An 18,996-nucleotide genomic window follows, 5' to 3' on the forward strand; every position below is an offset into this window, starting at 1 on the left:
TGGTGTGCATAACACTAAGGGCGTATTCACACCTACGTTGTTTGGTCCGGACCAAACGAACCAAATTTCCCTTGGTCCGGACCTTTTGGGTTGGTCTGAATACAAACCACCGAACTCTGGTCCGGACCAAACAAGCGGACCGAGACCGAGCTGCAAGGTCGGACTCGGTCCGGACCAAAGGAACTCTGGTGCGGATCTTTTGGAGGTGTGAAAACAGACCGGACCTAATCTGACAGTTTTGCTTTTTTGTACCTCGGGAGCTTCCGTCGTTTGTCGAGCATTATGGGAAACAGAGTCTTGACACTCCACCGCAAAGTGCAAACACTGTTTCGGTTGTCAAGGGTCGTTCAGTCACCAGTGGTAGGCGAGTACAAAAAATGAGTAGGGGGCAAACGTGGGCCGAGGAAGAAACGCGTACCCTTGTGGATATATGGGCAGATGTCCACACATCTGAGCTTTTGGAGAGAACACACAAAAATGCCGACGTGTTTGCTGTATTCAGTGAGAAAATGAAGGAGAAGGGGTTCACGCGCTCCCCAGAACAATGTTGGCTAAAAGTGAAGAAACTCCGTCAGACCTACATTAAAATCAGGGACATTCTTTCAAAAAGTGGCGGTACTAGTGACTTGCGTGAAGAGCCAGAACTGTCACAACATGTGCGCTCATCAGCGCTATCCTCCGTAGCCGCCTTGCCCTTTGTCGTCGTCGTTGATAAATTACTTGTACAACAGCATAGTAATCGCACAATTGTGAAAACAGTAAAAACTGGAAAAAACATATAGCTTTGACATTTAAAAAGAATAACAGCACGGAAAGCCTCCATGACTACTTTTGAACTTAACACTTTGTGCGCGTGTCGTCTCTGACCAATAGCTGAACGACCTCAGGGCACGTGGCTTTGTTGACAGATTTTGGTCCGCTTACTAAAATGTACAGTGTGAAAGTGAACCGCACCAAAATGAAAAAATAAAAAAACATTTGGTTCGGACCAAAGCAGTGAACTATCGAACTATCCTGGTCTGAATACACCCTAAGCCCATGTTTACATTAGACCGTATCAGCGGATCATCAGATTAACGTTTTTAAAACGATTAGTGTGCACACAGCAACACCAATACACGATTTGCGTGCACACAGCAACGCCAATACACGGATACGCTCGGCTCCGCAGGCATCCTGCGCTCCAAATCACTCCGCCCTGAACAGCGAGTGCCCTCTGGAGGGTGCGCACTCCGGCCCTGCGCAGCTCACACAGCGCGCGAGTGAAGTGCACAAGCTGTGATTCGGGACTGAGCCGCTGTGTGTGAGATCCCAGCGCATATCACTTACCACTTGCAAGTGGAAGGGTGGCAAGCCTAAAGACAATCATAACTATACAATGGGCAGTATTTGCATCAGTATTTGCAGTATTTTCATACTTTTATACTCTCTAATGAAAGGTGATACAAGGCGGAAGTCCGCGCCATTTTTCAGCAGTCGCGTCACATGACCAACGCCAGCGAATCAGGAAGGTGGATGTCACAGTGACGTTGTCCAATGAGACGCCAGCTAGAGCTCAGCACAGCGTATCCGCGTATTCTGAATGTTTACACAGCACCAGAGCTGACACGATCTGGATTGAATACATGGACGCTGGCGGATTCCCGTTTCCCGGCGTTTCCAGGCGGTTTAATGTAAACGGACAGTGCATCCGCGAAGAAAACGAGACAGATGCGGTCTAATGTAAACGTAGCCTAAGGGACATGTGAAACTGCTCTGGAACACTTTGATTTCAGGGGCGCTTGAAGATGACCATTTTGACTCCAGTACCAATTTATTTAATCACAATCCACCATCCTTCTTTTTTTAAATTAATTAAATTAAAATTGGAGATTTTGAGGGGTTTTTTTTTCCCCATGATACCTTGATATGCTTTCTCTTTTCCAAAAGTGCAAAAAAAAAAAAAAAAAGAGACTTGGGCAATTTGTGATCTTATGCAATTAGTGAGCTCATCCGTCATGAGTGCAGTGTGTGGAATCGGTGAGGTTATATATCTGGTGTTTGGACTTGGTAACATTAGTCTCTGAATGATGGTGCTTTAATGGATCATCAGGATGTGCTTTGTCAGTGTGGTCCTGTGTTGTCAATTTGACTTATTGAGACCTTACAGCTGTTTTCTTGCTGCTATGACAGAGCTTTAAAATTTTCAGTATTCACGTTTTGTTTGTTCCTTCTGATGTTTCAGCCATGTGCCTGTTGAACAGTTGCATCCGGTTTCATCTGAACGTAATGAGTTTATAGCTTAGGCTGCCAGTAGTGTGTGTTTGGTTCAAGTTTGTTTGCTTTACTGTTTTATTCTCTTGTTCTCACCGTGTGTGTGCGTGCTCTTCTGCAGCGAAAGAGACTGAGCTCTGTGCGTGAGAGGGAGCAAGAGCGTGTTGGCGTCCTCCTCAGCTGCTTCCCATATCAGCCCACACTACTGCTGCACACATGAACGCATGCTGTTGCTGTGTCACATGATGCTCATGAAGTAAAAGAGAGGGAGCTGATGCTTTGGTTTTGCGCGCCTTAAAAGATGCGGTTATTTAAGTGAATATCCACTGATTAGTACAGAACCGCTGGTGACCCGCGTCTTTCCATTGCAGCAACTGTGGTATTATTTTTGATTGATCCATTGCTTTAAGGAGAAAAGCTTTACTTCTGACTGGTTTCTGTGTACAGTGTACTGCATCATATACTTACCTGCTTATGAACTGTTGGCGTATCTGCTTTGTAATACCTGTGTGCTGCGCAGATACGCAATGAGTCAGAGTTGCAGAGCTGTGGGGGGGTTGCTGCACACCCAGGCTTGCTTAAAGTTTATTCTCGTATAGTAGATTATCAAAGCTTGTGTACATGTTATTTCTAGCACAATTAACATCTCATCTCATTATCTGTAGCCGCTTTATCCTTCTACAGGGTCGCAGGCAAGCTGGAGCCTATCCCAGCTGACTACGGGCGAAAGGCGGGGTACACCCTGGACAAGTCGCCAGGACAATTAACATTCTTGGATAAATAAATAAAAATAATTTTTAGCTAATATATGGTTTATGGGGATTTTGTTGGAGCTAACCTGCATGGAACTTGTCTTTGTGTTAGTGAGGTGTTCAAACTGAATAAGTAGCTGACTAGCTACCTAGCTTTATATTAGATGACCAACATGATTGAGATATTGAGCTCATTACCACCATTAAGCCTCGGTCACAACCGGCTGTACGTGCTCCTATGGCCGGTCTACGTGCAAAAAACGCAAGAAACACACGGAGGGCGCGCATGTGACGTGCTGATTTTCAAGCCGCAGACCGGCCGCAGAGGTTCTTTGTCATGTCCAACAAACTCTACGGGCGCTTACGTTTTTTTCAGGTTGCAAGACAAACTTACGGCCAACGTGCGTCTTTCTCCATGAACAAAAAAAACGCAGCGATTTGGGGAACGCCAAAAAAAATCGTACGTCCGGTTGTGACCTAGGCTTTAGTCACACTGTTTTCATTCCCATTTGTAGTCATTGTCTAACTTTCGTCACCGGGGTGGCATGGTGGTGTAGTAGTTAGCACGGTCGCCTCACAGCAAGAAAGTTCTGGGTTCGAACCCAGTGGCCAGCGAGGGCCTTTCTGTGTGGAGTTTGCATGTTCTCCCCGTGTCTGTGTGGGTTTCCTCCGGGTGCTCCGGTTTCCCTCACAATCCAAAGACATGCAGTTAGGTTGACGTGGGGCGGCCTTGGGCTGAGGTGCCCTTGAGCAAGGTACTTAACCCCTGACTGCTCCCCGGGCGCTCTGGTGTGGCTGCCCACTGCTCCGAGTGTGTGCGTGTGTTCACTGCTTCAGATGGGTTAAATGCAGAGGATGAATTTCACTGTGCTTGAAGTGTGCATGTGACAAATAAAGGTTTCTTCTTCTAACATCGTTGAATGCCCAGTCACTTGCTTTTTGTTGCTATAATCATGTAGAATGAACAACATGCAGGCTCTAGCTACGTGCTTGTCTGTCTCGTCACTCCCATGTAAATGTAGTGGAAACGTGATGCTTCTTCTCTGTAGCTTCTGCTTTTGACAGTTACTCGTTTTCACCACGTTGCCTTGCAACACCATTTCTGGTTATTCACTGACCAGATGAATTTTTTGCCCAGCCTGAATTAGAGCAATGTGAAATTTGCAATGGGAATGTACCATTAGCTCTCCTCTTTTAAAGGGTATGGATAGTATCTCCATCCTTGACTCTTGTATGCTGCATAATTGGGAATAAAAAAAAAAAATGTTTGAGAGTTAAAATCAACCACAAAGTTGGCATTCGAGCTGCCCTGCTGAGCCAGCCAGCCCTGAGTGCGTGACGTCACAGCGGGAACCGGTTTTAAGGCCGAGGCCTTTGATCGCTATAGACCAAAGCCAGACTCGGCAAGCGAGAGTGGTTGCAATGGCCTCTTCGTTCGGATTTATTGGAGATTCTTCAGATTCCTCAGATAGTAATGCATCTGACTGTGATAGTCCTGAAATTAGTGTGTGTGTACGTGCTACTGCTATACACGTACGGTAGGACCTTATCAGTTCGAACCATCAGAAAGTGAATCCGATAGTAACATGTTGGCCACGGAGACCCACACCTTACAAAATAAAGCCAGAGAACAAAGCCATCGAGAGAATTGGATGGAATTGAACTGACCGTCTCGTGTGAGACTCATTAAAACAGGATGGGTGTTATAACTTATGCAACATACATGTACATGCATGCATTTTCACTGATAAAACGTAAAAGGCTAATTAAATAATCAGATGAACTGAGACAATCCCATTCTGAAGTAAATGAAATCTTATACCTGTAACTTGCACAATACAAGTTACATGTATTAATCTAAATGCAGGTAAACGAGTGTTATGTAATCTAATGAGAGTTGCATCTTACCCGTCTGTGTTCTCGCTTCTTGAAGGCCGATCGTTTTGAAACAATCTGACTTAAAGTTCTTCGTTCATTCGCTTCTTCCATGTAAGGGTGAGATATTGCTGCTGAGGCAAGCATATCCAGCGGTGGGGGGACAAAAAAAAAGCATACGCAGTGGAGAAATCTGATGACTGGTCCACTCATTCTTCATTTACTACTGAGTACTCCACCATTACTGCTCAGCTAACGCTCCAGGAGAACTGGTGCAACTGAACTTGCTTTCCTTTTCTTGTTTTCTTTTCCTTTGTTGGTACTGCACCCTCTTTCAGTCCGGGCTTATAGCCAACGCTCCTCAACAGATCAGAGGTCTTGTACAAGTAATCAGTAAAATGTGCCTATGAATTTCTCGCAAAACACTTCCAAACCTTTGTAGTTTGAGCACTCTGGGCCATGAATCCAACATAAATCAACCTTCTGACGTGTTGCTGCACCCACCAGCAACACATCTACGTGGCATGGTGATAAATTAGCTTAAAATGGAGGATCGAAGTTGCAGTTAGCTCTGTGTTTTAGTGTAGCGGAAATGACGAGACCGATGGACTTCCTGTGGTGACATTATGGATGTCAAGGTCATTCACACGGAATGCTTAGCGGTCTGAGTGAATGATCTTCCTGCTGCGACGTCACAGAGGTTATTGGTAGCGGCCCACTACCTATATGAATCGTTTTAATTGGAAAAATGACTATATTAGATTTATTGTTAACGCTTAAAACTATTCCTATGTCATTCTTGAGGTCTCGAGGCATTTATAAACAAAGTGAGGCCATGGGTCTGCATATCTCCTTTAATCTCTCTCGCTCTCACACATGCGTTCTTGCTCCCTCTTGGTGTTTCACATGATGTACATTGATGGTAATAAAAAAAAAAAAGGGTGAAGGGAGGGGGCATATTTGCAAGTCACACTGGTGCACCTAGTTATATAAAGTTAGTTGCACTGTCTCTAAGAAATGGTTACAAAATGAAACTAAATGCTTGGAGTCAGAAGCCCAGCATATTTGTAGGTATTTGAAATGAGCCGTCTGATGCGTGTATGTCATTTGCTGCACTTTGCTTGCTGTTCTTTATAAAACTATGGAAACTTTTTGGAAAATGCAGTTGGTTCTCTGTTTGGGCCTTCTATCCAAATGGGATCACTGAAAAGGAGTTTTTTTTTTTTTTTTTTTTAAATATACCCCCCCCCCCCCACCTTTGGGTTGTGGGGGGTGTCTTTTTATTTAAACATCGGTTCTGTGTTAGGAAGGTAAACTGCATACTAGTGATCTAGTTATGTAACAGGTGGATATCTGGATTCAGTGCAAACGACTGCACTCGGGTAAGCCTATTTTTTGGAAAGATCCTAACTTTTTTAAATGGATAAATTATTTTTAATTTAAGTGTGTGTGGGGGCACATCAAGGCACTTGCAGTGATCGGCAAACGGCGTTTAATTTTGGGGTTTTGTTTGGCTTTAAAGCCCATTTTCTTTTTCTTATGAATAGAAAAATGCATTGTTTTTGAAATATAGATGAAAGTCTTCTGGATTTACCTGGAAATCTAGCCTGGCAAGCCAGACTAAACGTGAATATTTAGTCTGGCCTCGCTCGTAGACATTTCCGAAGGGTGGGGGTGGAACAACCCGCTGTCTTTCAAACTGTCTCTGTGCGTATAGGCCAACGCTCTGACCAATCAGCGCAACAGTGACTGTGACGTAGTCAGAGCGACAGAAAGCAGTGGGGGAGGCCTTGAAATAAATAATTTTTCAAAATGCGTATTAATTAATAAACAGGTTCTAGATATTAAGAAGTTTGGAGATAATGACCACAAGTTTGGAGTCTGTACCACATACTTAACATGCACTCTTATTTTTTTCAAGGGTTTGCTTAAACTGTTTTTGAGAGTTTTTATTTAGTGGTGTTTGGTGAAATAATTTCCCTTAAATTTAAAATAACGGGAAAATAAACAATCAAAAAGTAATGTTTCAAAGCTGTTTATTAATTCTTCGTACTGCACAAACTAGCCCCATCCTTTTGGCTACGAGCGGAGCCAGCTGGTAGATCAGACTTTTGCCATAGCCGGTCGGCAAAACAGCGAAAACGTCCTTCTTGAAAAGGAATGAGCGGAGAGCCTCTTCCTGCTCATGTTTCAACGAAAACTCCAAGTCTAATTCTTCTAAAACTGATTCCAAAGCGGAGTCAAACGTGCGCTGTTCACTAGCCGTAGCCATCTTTCCTGTTGTGCTTTCTCCAGCGTCGCGCAGCTTTGTCGTCACTCCTGCAAAAGCCCGCCCAAAGAATCCAAACAAAAACCTTGCGTTGTGATTGGCGGGCACGATTTGATGCCTACTCGCAGGCAAAAAATATTTTTGGCCGCTAGGCGGGTGGGTCTAGTTTACTAGGCTACTGGAAATCCGGATATTTGACAAAACTCTTGAAAATCTCCAGTTTTCCAAATGGAGAAATTTGTTTTTCGGATTTTTCGCGTTCCTAGACGCGGCATAATACTTCGCATCGTCCTTGCATGGGTGCAGTCCTTAAATAGCCCAAACATAGTTCATTGATTAAAGACAGGTGTTCTTTGTTAACGGCGTGCGTGCCGGAGCTCATTAGGCACGCGCGTCCAAGGCATGCCTTCAGGTGCATGAGCTAAGGCGCGCAGGACTGACACCGTTCTGCGCAAGCGCAACACGATCGCGTTAGAAAGCATGTTCAAGCTGCCAGTGTAGCTGCAGTCTTTTTAGTTATGAATTACGAGTATTTCCTCGTGTTGTTAATTCGCCATATCAAAAGCAAAACTTTCCTCCTTCTTTCGACGTGAAGAGGTAAGCAATTTATTATATATATTTTTTTTTTCCGTCAAAGTTGCATTTTGTGGCTTCGAAGCTAAGTTTTAGTGCCGTTTCTAGAACACATCAAGAAAACGTGGAAGAAACAGCAAGTGACCCCCCACCCCCCGGAAAATCCTAGCTATGTCCCTGATTTACATGAGAAATTTGGTATTCATTGGCGTGTTTTAAATTTAAACAATACGAACTAATGTAAACAATTGGCTTCAACTCGCATAAATCTGAATTGGAAATGTTTAGTTCACTTGTGCAAACGCACAACTCTACTAAAAGATTGATAAACGAGGCTCAACGTCCCCAACATTGAAACCTGAAAGCTTTAGAAACTCTAACAGACCTTTACTTTTTAACAGTGCTGTTTTGGGATTTTGCTGAGTTTACCTTCAACTGTCTGATATTTTCCAAAGTAATGAACTGTGTAGCAGGAAAATCACCACGTTTTCTAAATGCACTCCTGAAAATTACTCATTAACTAGGGGAATTAAATCTGATATTTTTGACATGTTAATCATTAATGTACATGAAAGAAAAAGGCTTAGAAGTTATAACTTGTTTTAGTGAAAAGAAGTACTAGAATGCAGGGTTTTGGATGATATGTTAATTTTTTGGGGGGACGTCCCCCCCAATCTTAGTTTGACTTTCAAAAGTTCAGGATTTTTTTTTTTTTTTCTTTGCTCCACTTTCATCTCTATTGAAAAAGCTGATGTCAGTTATGGTTTTGCTGGAACTCTGCTTATGGCTGCTGATCAGGTTGCTACTTTGTGGTTGGTAACTTCATCTGATGAAGTGCTTGTAATTTAATTTAACTTTATTTTATTGTTGCGCCCTCAGGTGAAGATGTTGGAGTTTGATTCACTGCTTCAGTGCCACAGTGCAAATGGAGACTGATGAGACCCAAGTGTAACCTTAACTAGTTCATCATTCCACACATGAATCCTTTTGTTTTTTCCACTTTTGGCCATGTTGGGTTTTCTTCCCCTCATTTCACCTTTACTACTGCTCAATATGCAGCTTTGAATATTATTCTTGAGTGTTGGACATAATTTTAAACTCGATTTTCATAGTTTTTTTTGTATTTGATATTTTACAGGTTTACGTATGCATATTTAATATTTTAAAACCTCCATAAATGCAAATTAAAATTTGAAACCAATATGAAAAACAGGGTGGCATGGTGGTGCAGTGGTTAGCACTGTCGCCTCACAGCAAGAAGGTTCTGGGTCTGAACCTCGTGGCTGACTGGGGCCTTTCTGTGCGGAGTTTGCATATTCTCCTCCCACAGTCCAAAGACGTACGGATTAGGTCAATTGGCGACTCTACATTACACGTAGATTTTTCCTCAGCGTTAGCCTTGCGATTTGATTGGCGACCTATCCAGGGTGTACCCTGCCTTTCACCTGAAATCAGCTGAGATTGGCTCCAATTTCCCCTGCGATCTTGATGAGTAAGCATTATAGATGATGGATGGCATACAGTCTGTGCTGCCCCCAAACACTTCAGTTAGATTTAAAAAAAAAAAAGGCGACAGGCAGCACTTCACCAAAGACTGAGTTCATAGGTGAAAATATTGCATCGGAGAAATGGAATCCATCTGGGCACGACTGTTTATATCAAGAGGCCTGTAAGATCAGCAAATAATGGTACTTAAGAACCTTATTGGTATTGGCTGGAATGGGGCTGATAAGGCGGCCTTATTCCGAGTTAGCCTGCAGCTGGCTGATTTAGCCTGAAGGATTCACTCTGCATGTGGCTTTGATGGACAAAAGCAGTGAAAACGTGCACTCGGTAAGGGTGCGCATACACCATTTTCACTGGTTCAGATGGGTTAAATACAGAGAATTTCGCTGTGCTGTAATGTATGTGACACAGGCTAAATTCTAAAAATCAAATTTTTGTAACAGTGTGATTATTTTTATATATATATATATATATATATATATATATATATATATATATATATATATATATAATATTTTTTTATTTTATATATACAAGTGCTGTCAAGCGATTAAAATATTTAATCGCGATTAATGTCGCGACTGTCATAGTTAACTCGCGATTAATCGCAATTTAATCGCACATTTTTGTCACATGAAAAACCATTGTAATTCTCTTATCAGCATAAAGTGAATGGGCTTGCTCACCGTTCGAACTACGGGGGTACTCGGGGGATCCGAGATCCCCTGAAACGGACATGAGATCCCTTGAAAACATGATTTGGGAAATGTTGGGGGGTCTCTAAAATATTGGCAAAATGATGTTTATTGACATAGCAATCGTGTGTAATGGGAAACATCTGCATATCCGAAGTGAGCGCGCGATGGAGAGCCGCACTCTGAGACAAGCGCAGGCACCCCCCCCAAGGGGAAAAAAGGGACCCCCCGAAAATATCGGCATAGTTCGAACACTGGTTGTACCAATTTTTTTTTTTTATTGCAGAGCATAACACGTCTTGTCACAGCCACTACAAAGTGGGGCTGGAGCCGCCGATGGGAAAACGAAACCTAAGCCGAGCACCGTGGCTCTTCGGGGGAGGGCAGAGGACTCTGGCTGTGCGGGGCGTGGCATTAGTCTAGCTGCTATCGTTTTTCTAAGCAAAGTCTCTGTTCCAAGTTCCTGGCAGTTTCAGAAGCTTATGAAAAACCTACATCATGTCACAGAGCGTTAATCTCGCGATAAAAAAATTATCGCCGTTAAAATTGAGTCAAGTTAACGCGTTAATAATGCGACATTTTTGACAGCACTAATATATATGTATGTGTGTGTGTGTGTATATATATATATATATATATATATATATATATATATATATATATATATATATATATATATATGTATGTGTGTGTGTGTATTTATTTTTTTGGTGCGTGGGGCAACAAAGTACACAAATCAACAGACTTCACTTTCATGAAGTTTCAGTCTTACTCGGCTAGATAATGCATACACAGTCCTGATGCAGATACTAGTAGATGTCCCGTTGCTATAGCAGCGCGATTCTTGCCATCTGAAATTATCACTTTTCTCAGTGAATAGAAAACAAGTGTTACGAAATGATCAATGATTGGCTTATTTTTACACCCAAGTGCTTGACACCGGGCATCTTTAGGGTTGTTTACAGCAATTTGGAAGCGAAGTGTCCACAAGCTCCAATCACCTTGCTCAGTCAGGTTTGTAGTTGATGTCATGATTTGTACTCGGAGCGCGTTATTTGAACCTTGGCGAGAGTAAGATGGCAGCGCCCAGGGACATTTTTTGTTTTTCTTTTAAAATAAAATCTGGACACAGTATACAGATACGAACATGTCTTGTATGGATATAGTGTCAGTATAAAGGATTTTTTTGGGGGTTGGCTTTAAGACGTTTAAGGACTGAAGACACCAAGTGATGAAACCTTTTCAGATGTTTTGTTCCATTCTTCCTGCAAACAGGTCTTAAGTTTGCAACAGGACTGGGTCATCGTTTGTCTCGTTTTTCATGCCAAAATTTACCACGTTTTCTTTTTGGGACAGGCACCCTCTGCTGCAGCTGTGCTTCTGCAATGTGAGCAGAATGTGGTTTTGCGTAGTCTTGTTGAAATATCCCTGGAAAAGATGTCATCTTGAAGGCAGCATATGTTGCTCCAAATTCTCAATGTACTTTTTCTGCATTAATGCTGCCATCACAGAAGTAAGTTAGTGTGGATGGTCCTTTGTCTTTAAGAGCACAAATCCCCCCCCCCCCCCCCCCCCCCCCCCAAAAAAAAAAAAAAAAACCTGGAATACCGATTTGTCTGACCACGACACATGTTTCCACTGTGTGATGGTCCATCCCAGATGCCTCCGAGACCAGAGAAGTCAACAGCAGTTCTGGACACAGTTAACATAAGGCTTCTTTTTTGCACAGTAAAGTTTTAACTGCCATTCGTGGCTGTAACTCCGCATTGTAGTGCTTGACACAGATTTGCCAAAATAATCCCAAGCCTGTATCAGCTATAGATGAATGACAGTTCTTGATGCAGTTCCGTCTGAGGGATCAGAGATCACGGGTGTTCAGCTTAGGCCTTGCCCTTTAGGCACCAAACATTCCTCTTGATTCTTTGAATCATTTAATGATATGCACCATAAAAGGTGAAATATCCAAATCCGTATTTATTTTTCATTTCGGAATGTTTTTAAACATTTTAATTTTTTTCTTACACATTTGTTGACAAACTGGAGATCCTCAGCCCATCTTTGCTCCTCAAAGACTTGGCCTTTCCTGGATTCTGATTTTGTACCAAATCATGATTACAATCACCTGTTTCACATCACATCATTGAATTGTTTTACCTCATCACTGGCCCTAAATAGTAGGGATGTCCCGATCCGATCACGTGATCGGAAATCGGGCCCGATTACATGGTTTCAGACTCGATCGGAATCGGGCATTGCCTCCCGATCAGGGATCGGATATATATCTATATAATATATTCTCATTTTTAACACATCAATAGCTATGCGTTGGCACAGAGTGAGACCAGACCTCTTGTCTCAACACAGCAACATCAACGCGTGCGGCATGACATCACTTTGTAGCGGAGACGCTATTGGTTATTGGCTGCCTGTTGCCGGCAGAGTTGAACACGGAAGCAGTTCGAAGCGGAAAGCAAAGCATGAGATCTTTTTTTTTTTTTTTCGTTGGATGACAAAAGAAACGGGCTCAAACCTGAAAGGGTAGAAATGCTTGTTTTCATCAAGAAAAACGTTCATTTCCTTAATTGAAATTACTGTACACCACTGTGAGATGCGTTCTTAAAAGCAAATTACCGGCACTGTGGCACTTTATTTTTTTTATTTGTTTACATTCCTGCCAGGTATTTTAAGGTTATTTTTTTTAATTTGTTATTTATTGTTCAAACTACCTCATGTAAGTGCTCTGTTTGCTAACGGAGTTGTTGGATGTTAAAATAAGGTGTTAAATAAAAAATGAACATCCTGGATCCGTTTCTTTCCTCGTCTTTATTTTTTATGGATTATAAGAAGTATTGGATTGGGACTCGGTATCGGCAGATACTCAAAATCAAATGATCGGTATCGGATCGGAGGGCAAAAAAACCTGATCGGGACATCCCTACTAAATAGCCTTGTCCCAAATTTTGTTTTTTTGGGCTGTTGCAGGTCTGAAATGCCAGAGTGGATTTGTATTAATAAATGAAATGATGAATAGACAAAAAACATGAAATATCTTTGGTTCATACTGTCTGTAATAAAATGTCAAAGTAAATTTAGAAATCCCTGTGTGGGGAAAATATATAAATTAGCATTTTCAAGATCATCCAAACTTCTCGTTTGAGTTTGTAAAACCTTGCTGTGCATCATGCCTAATAGGAGTTCCATCAGTGATGAACAATAATGGCAAGCAATCATTTAAAATTTAACTTTGTAGGAGCTTTTTATTTAAAAAAAAAAATTGTCAGGCTAGAAAAAAAAAATCAAGCATGTGAAGTTGAACCAGGCGAACTTGATTAATCAGCAACTTTAAATTATTTGAACTTTTTTTTTAATTCATTTTATTTATTTTTTTAAATAAACATCCGAAAATTATGTGATGGGCCTGAAGTGATTTTGTCTGTTTCAGTGCATTTCTGTGTTTTAACTGTTAAAGCTGAGTTTGAGATTTGGCAAACTCCAACTAGACATTTATCTCCATCAGTGTTTATGGGGAAACGTAAAGGCAATAACATTAACTATTTTCCATATAACCGACTGCACTGAGAATTAGCACAACTTAACCGTCAATAATATTCACCGCTTACGTTTGACCACAGAATGATAAGGTGCCTGTAAGTTTGCATGCAGTTTGATGCTATGCAAACGCTTCCCTCATGATTTCCCTTCTGAAATCAGTTGTTTGCTAGTCTAGTTAACACCAGACCATATCACAAGTGAAATATGGTCTGGAATCCGCCTATTGAATTTCTCGTAGGGGAGGTGTGGTTTATGATTGTCAACGGCCGTTTATTGGACGTTGCGAATGTCTGTCATTTGGCGTATACGTAGCCCATGGCCAATCATGGCAGTTGTACCCGGTGACGTAGTTAGAGCGACGAAGAAGACGAAGAGGCGGAAAGAGAAGGCAAAACAAAAATAGGAAAACAATGGCACCGAACGATTACTGCCGTTTGTGCAAGACAAAGCTTGATCGAAAGTTTGGTTCGTATCGCTCGCCGCCATGTTAAATGTGATCCGTAAACAGTCCCAAATAAACTACAAGCTTCCGTTTGTCGAGTAGTACGCGTCACCGTCTTTCCACCCCTCCCCACTCTCTGATTGGCTCCCTAACTCAGGCAAGCCTTTAGACCATAGTTTCCATGCTGTCTTTTCAGATTGGAACGATTGTGCAAAGCAGCATGGGATTTCCCAGGCTAGTTGTTTGCCAGAGATAAACCAACATCCTACAGAAGCATGGGTCATTTACGATGTATAATATAAAGAGAATATTACACAACTGTGTGATGATAGGAAGTTTCTCTTTGAGTGGTAAATGTATACATCACAAGTGAGCGACGTGAACAAGTGAAGAAATTATTTCAACACAAGAAGATAAACTTCATATCTTCATACAATTGTCATGTTCTTTTACTATATGGACACATCCACGCAAAAAAATACGCAAGTTAATCAAAAGAATTTTAACTTTGAACCGGTGTTCTGTAAAGTTATCCTACCTCTTGGATTTGTCCTACCAAGCCTACTGCGCATGCGCGAAATCCAGGAGGGTAGGAAAATTCAACAGACTCGTCTGCCGAGCCGTGCTGCTTGTCAGGAAAATCCTACCTCAAGCTTCCAGCTGTTTTGACGCTGTTCGCTGTTTGGATGCTGGCTGCACTGGTGATGTGTAGACAACAGATTAATATGGATTGTGTTTTTGGAATTGAATATGTATAACAGTCAGTTTATTTAGTTATTGTAAACGAAACAATGCCCCGTCATAACTTTGACTGCACAGTGCCCACTGCGTGACAGAATTAGCAAGTTCTCATACAGACCGTTTTATTATTTAAAACAAGTCATTACAAATTATTTGACTCTGCCAAAGACTCGACCAATACGCACAAAACATAAAAATCGCCAAATGCGTGAAATACTCACCGATTTTCTATCAGCCCAGCTGATTGGCAGGACAAAACTCGGTCCAAATTCCAAGATATGACGTCATGTGTTCTGCGCATGCACAGTAGGCTTGGTAGGACAAATCCAAGAGGTAGGATAACTTTACAGAACACCGGTTCCCAATTTTGACAACACATGTCTAGTCAGTGAGAAAACACTGGGAGTGACCTCACCTGAGTGGAATATCGGGAAAATGTCCCTCAGATCCGCAATGTATTTCGTATGAAAAACACAAGTTTTTCAACATGAGAAGATACACTGGCTTGAAGATATGGCGTTTGTGATTTTTCTTATTATATAGACATGTTCACAAACGAACAAGTGCCCAAATGGATCAAAACAATTAGTCAGTTTCCTCAATTATACATTTGAGTTGATTGGAGTGTGTAGGAACTTTCAGTGTAGTAATCCATGACTTCCTGATTAACTGGAGTACAAATATGAGGTGAGACAGAGGCCAAATTCCCTTAGTCATCCATCAACATAGGAAAGATAAGAGAACACACAAACCAAATTGGGGAGAAGTGTGTTGACCTTCATAGGTTGGGGAATGGTTATTTAAAAAAATAGCCAGTCGCCTGAAAATGTCAATTTCTCCTGTTAGGGCAATAATAAAAAGTGGATACCAACTGGAACTGTTATAAACTTAACTGGAAGAGGACTCGGAGTTTTATTTTGCCCCCATGTATAGTCCAGTAGGATGGTAAGAAAGGCAAAAAAATAAAGATTCCCAAGGATCACTTTTTTTTTTTGTGAAATTACAAGGAAAAAGTAAAATCTTGGTTTCCAAAACCTCCCATCAGATGCTACCTCCATGCCAACAGATTATTTGAAAGGTATGCCGGGGGGGGAGCCTTTTCCGTCAGTTAACCACAAATGTAAGTGCCTGAAGTTTGCGAAACACTGACAACTTTGACTGGAACTGTGTTCTGTGGTCTGATGGAACAAAAATGGAGTTTTTTGGCAAAAGTTTGGTGTAAAAAGAAAGATGACTATAATGAAAAGAACCTGATCCCAGCTGTAAAATATGGTGGAAGTTCTGTGATGCTTTGTGGGCTGGTTTTCCTCTGAAGGCCTGAAAGACCTCGTTAGGGTACATGACATCATGGACTCCATGAAATACCAGGACATTTTAAATCAAAATCTGGCTACCTCTGCCTGGAAACTAAAACTGGGTCGTCACTGGATGTTCCAGCAGGACAATGATCTAAAGCACGTTGAAAACCAGTGGGATAAGCTGAAGAGGAGGGGGCATAAGGGAGCCTTGGACTCTGGAAGATCTGGAGAGATTGTGTAAAGAGGAACGGTCTCAGATGTCCTGCTCTGTATCTCCAACCTTGTAAAATGTTTTAGGAGACTCTGTGCTATTTTACTGGCAATGGGAGGGTGTACAAATTAGTAAATGCAGGGGTGCCAGTAATCATGGAGAGCATGGTTTGTGTGTGTTTTTTTTTAAATAGAAAAAAAAATATATATATATATAACACACACACACGTGTGTATGTATGTGTACAATTGTATTATATATTGACAATTTGTGTTCATATTTTACATCTCAGGGCGGCACGGTGGTGTAGTGGTTAGTGCTGTTGCCTCACAGCAAGAAGGTCCGGGTTCGAGCCCCGTGGCCGGCGAGGGCCTTTCTGTGCGGAGTTTGCATGTTCTCCCCGTGTCCGCGTGGGTTTCCTCCGGGTGCTCCGGTTTCCCCCACAGTCCAAAGACATGCAGGTTAGGTTAACTGGTGACTCTAAATTGAGCGTAGGTGTGAATGTGAGTGTGAATGGTTGTCTGTGTCTGTGTCAGCCCTGTGATGACCTGGCGACTTGTCCAGGGTGTACCCTGCCTTTTGCCCGTAGTCAGCTGGGATAGGCTCCAGCTTGCCTGCGACCCTGTAGAACAGGATAAAGCGGCTAGAGATGAGATTTTACATCTCTTTGGGAACAAGTACTGATGGTTCCAAAGGCTTCTGGTCTAGACCCCGAAGCCGTTTGTTTTCAGGATAATGGCTGGCTGATGAAATTATTGGCTGGCTAGCTGACTCAGCCAAAACCTTAATGGCTGCTGCAGCCACCAAAATGTTTATGGCTACAAATGGCTGATACTGGACGTCACTGTGTGGCATATATCCGGGCGAACGGATCAAACAAATGGGGGGAATAAATAGCAAATTACCACAGGTCCCCTGGTCTCTTACTTCATTGTAAATATAAATCTAGCAAGATTGTAGTTCAATGCTAATAATAAGCTAATCTGGATTGTTCGAGGAAGGCATCTAGCTATCTACTCTCACTAGCAATGACCAGTGAAGGACTGGCAGCTATCTTACTATGATGAAAGTAGAGTGGTGGAGTACTTTTTTTTTTAATCAATCTCGAAGTATGTGAATAGGGTTGCCACATCTGAGTTGTAAAAAACCGGGACACATCGGTCGGCGGCCGCGCCTGCGCGCGCGTACGAGCGCGGGGGTTGAGGGCTGCGGACACGCACATCTACAATGCCTTATGCCTTATGTGAATGTTCACGTTTAAAAATAAAACAGTTCAACTGGTGCAGTTAGGCGTTTAGTTAAAATTCATTTTGTCTTCTTAACCCTTAAATGGGCACTACCACAAATATTATTACAAAAAATAATTTCATATAGGAATGATCTTATTTGGACGCCAATATTTTTTTAACAATATATTTTTTTCTTTTTGACAGGTACCGGATCTTCTACTTCATTCTGTCCGACTCCCTCATTGTCTGTCTCTCCTCCCATTCCGTTTCCAAATCAAAATAATACAAATATAATCAATATAATTTCTCTCAGTCTGCTTCGTTGTTGTTTTAGCCTTTTCTCTGGAGAACTGAACTTTAAAAGTTAGACTACCGTATCATACCAAATAGCCCTAATCCTTTGTTTTAATCACAAGAGAGAGGTGCTATGTTATTGGGACAACTGATTTATTCATTTCTCACGCCAGTGTTCAGGCATTCTTTTTTGATATATTTAATGATTTATTTAATGATTCATTTATTGATGAAACTGGCCCAGGCTTTAGAACCAGCCTTTATCATAATCAGAACATAGGAAGTAGACAGCCAGCCTATTCGCGCACCGACCAAGGGAACTCTCACCTATTGTTTGGTATTACGGTATTCCAGTATCTTTGATTTCGCGCGGCCGCCGTTGTATTGACCACGATCACCTAGCAACGGCGACTGGCTGCGTGCGCAAACATTCGGTGAGGCCACACAAGCAGCTGCCTACAATATGCCCGCTTACGTGAAAACTATTAATATGTTAAGTGGCTGCGAGAAACATTAATGATTTGTGTTTATTTCAATGGGGGATAATGTGAGGAAGTAAAAAACCAGGACAAAACGTGTCCCGGGAAGGTTATTCCATTTTCCTGGACATTTTCCATTTTCCACAAAAAAACCGGGACAATCCCGGAAAAACCTGGACGTGCAAACAAACAAACAAAAAAATACCTTTACACTTTCCCTCAGCAGCGGCAAAGAATGCAGCCATCTCGTCGATATCGGAGTCGATTGATGCTCTGGGTGGGTTCCCGGGTTCCCCAGTGTATCGTGGTAACGGTGTGAGGGGCGGGAAGCCAGACAGGTAGTCACAGCGGCAAGCTTGTGGTGGCTCTCTGTGCTGTGATATCAGTTCTAAATCTCTACAGTGTATGCCTATACGTCTCTATTGTGTTACTACTAGTGTGTACAGTTGATCATGTTTGTGTCACTTTTCTTGTAGCTCATGATGTGGATAAACCCATTATTTGATGTACACAATTCTTAGTGGCTCAGCCAAATTTTATTAGATAGCGGCTCAAATTGGCTTACAAAATTATTGGCTGGCGGCGGCTCAAATTCTAAATGGCGGTTTTAGCGGCGCCTGGCGGCGGCTTCGGGGTCTATTCTGGTCTTCCTCCATCTCTAACCGAAGGGGACGAAAATACATAAGGGTCCCCATAGTTGCTAATTATTATTTTATTAAGTTATTGTTGCTCTGTGTAACAATACTTTTTTGTAAAAATAAAAGGTAAATCAGTGTGTTTTAAAAAAATTGTCTTCTGCTGAAATTTAGGTCAAACTCCTCCATCCA

At 42.0% G+C, this 18,996-nt stretch overlaps 1 protein-coding gene across 1 annotated transcript in view; it reads left to right on the top strand.

Moving 5' to 3' along the window:
* LOC132899520 (guanine nucleotide-binding protein G(q) subunit alpha-like) overlaps positions 1 to 18,996 on the top strand; it is a 62,915-nt gene that overhangs the window by 21,226 nt on the left and 22,693 nt on the right. The gene's annotated exons all lie outside the window — the stretch shown is intronic.

The sequence above is a fragment of the Neoarius graeffei genome, chromosome 15, assembly GCF_027579695.1.
Source record: "Neoarius graeffei isolate fNeoGra1 chromosome 15, fNeoGra1.pri, whole genome shotgun sequence".
In the NCBI taxonomy this organism is placed as follows: Eukaryota; Metazoa; Chordata; class Actinopteri; order Siluriformes; family Ariidae; genus Neoarius; species Neoarius graeffei.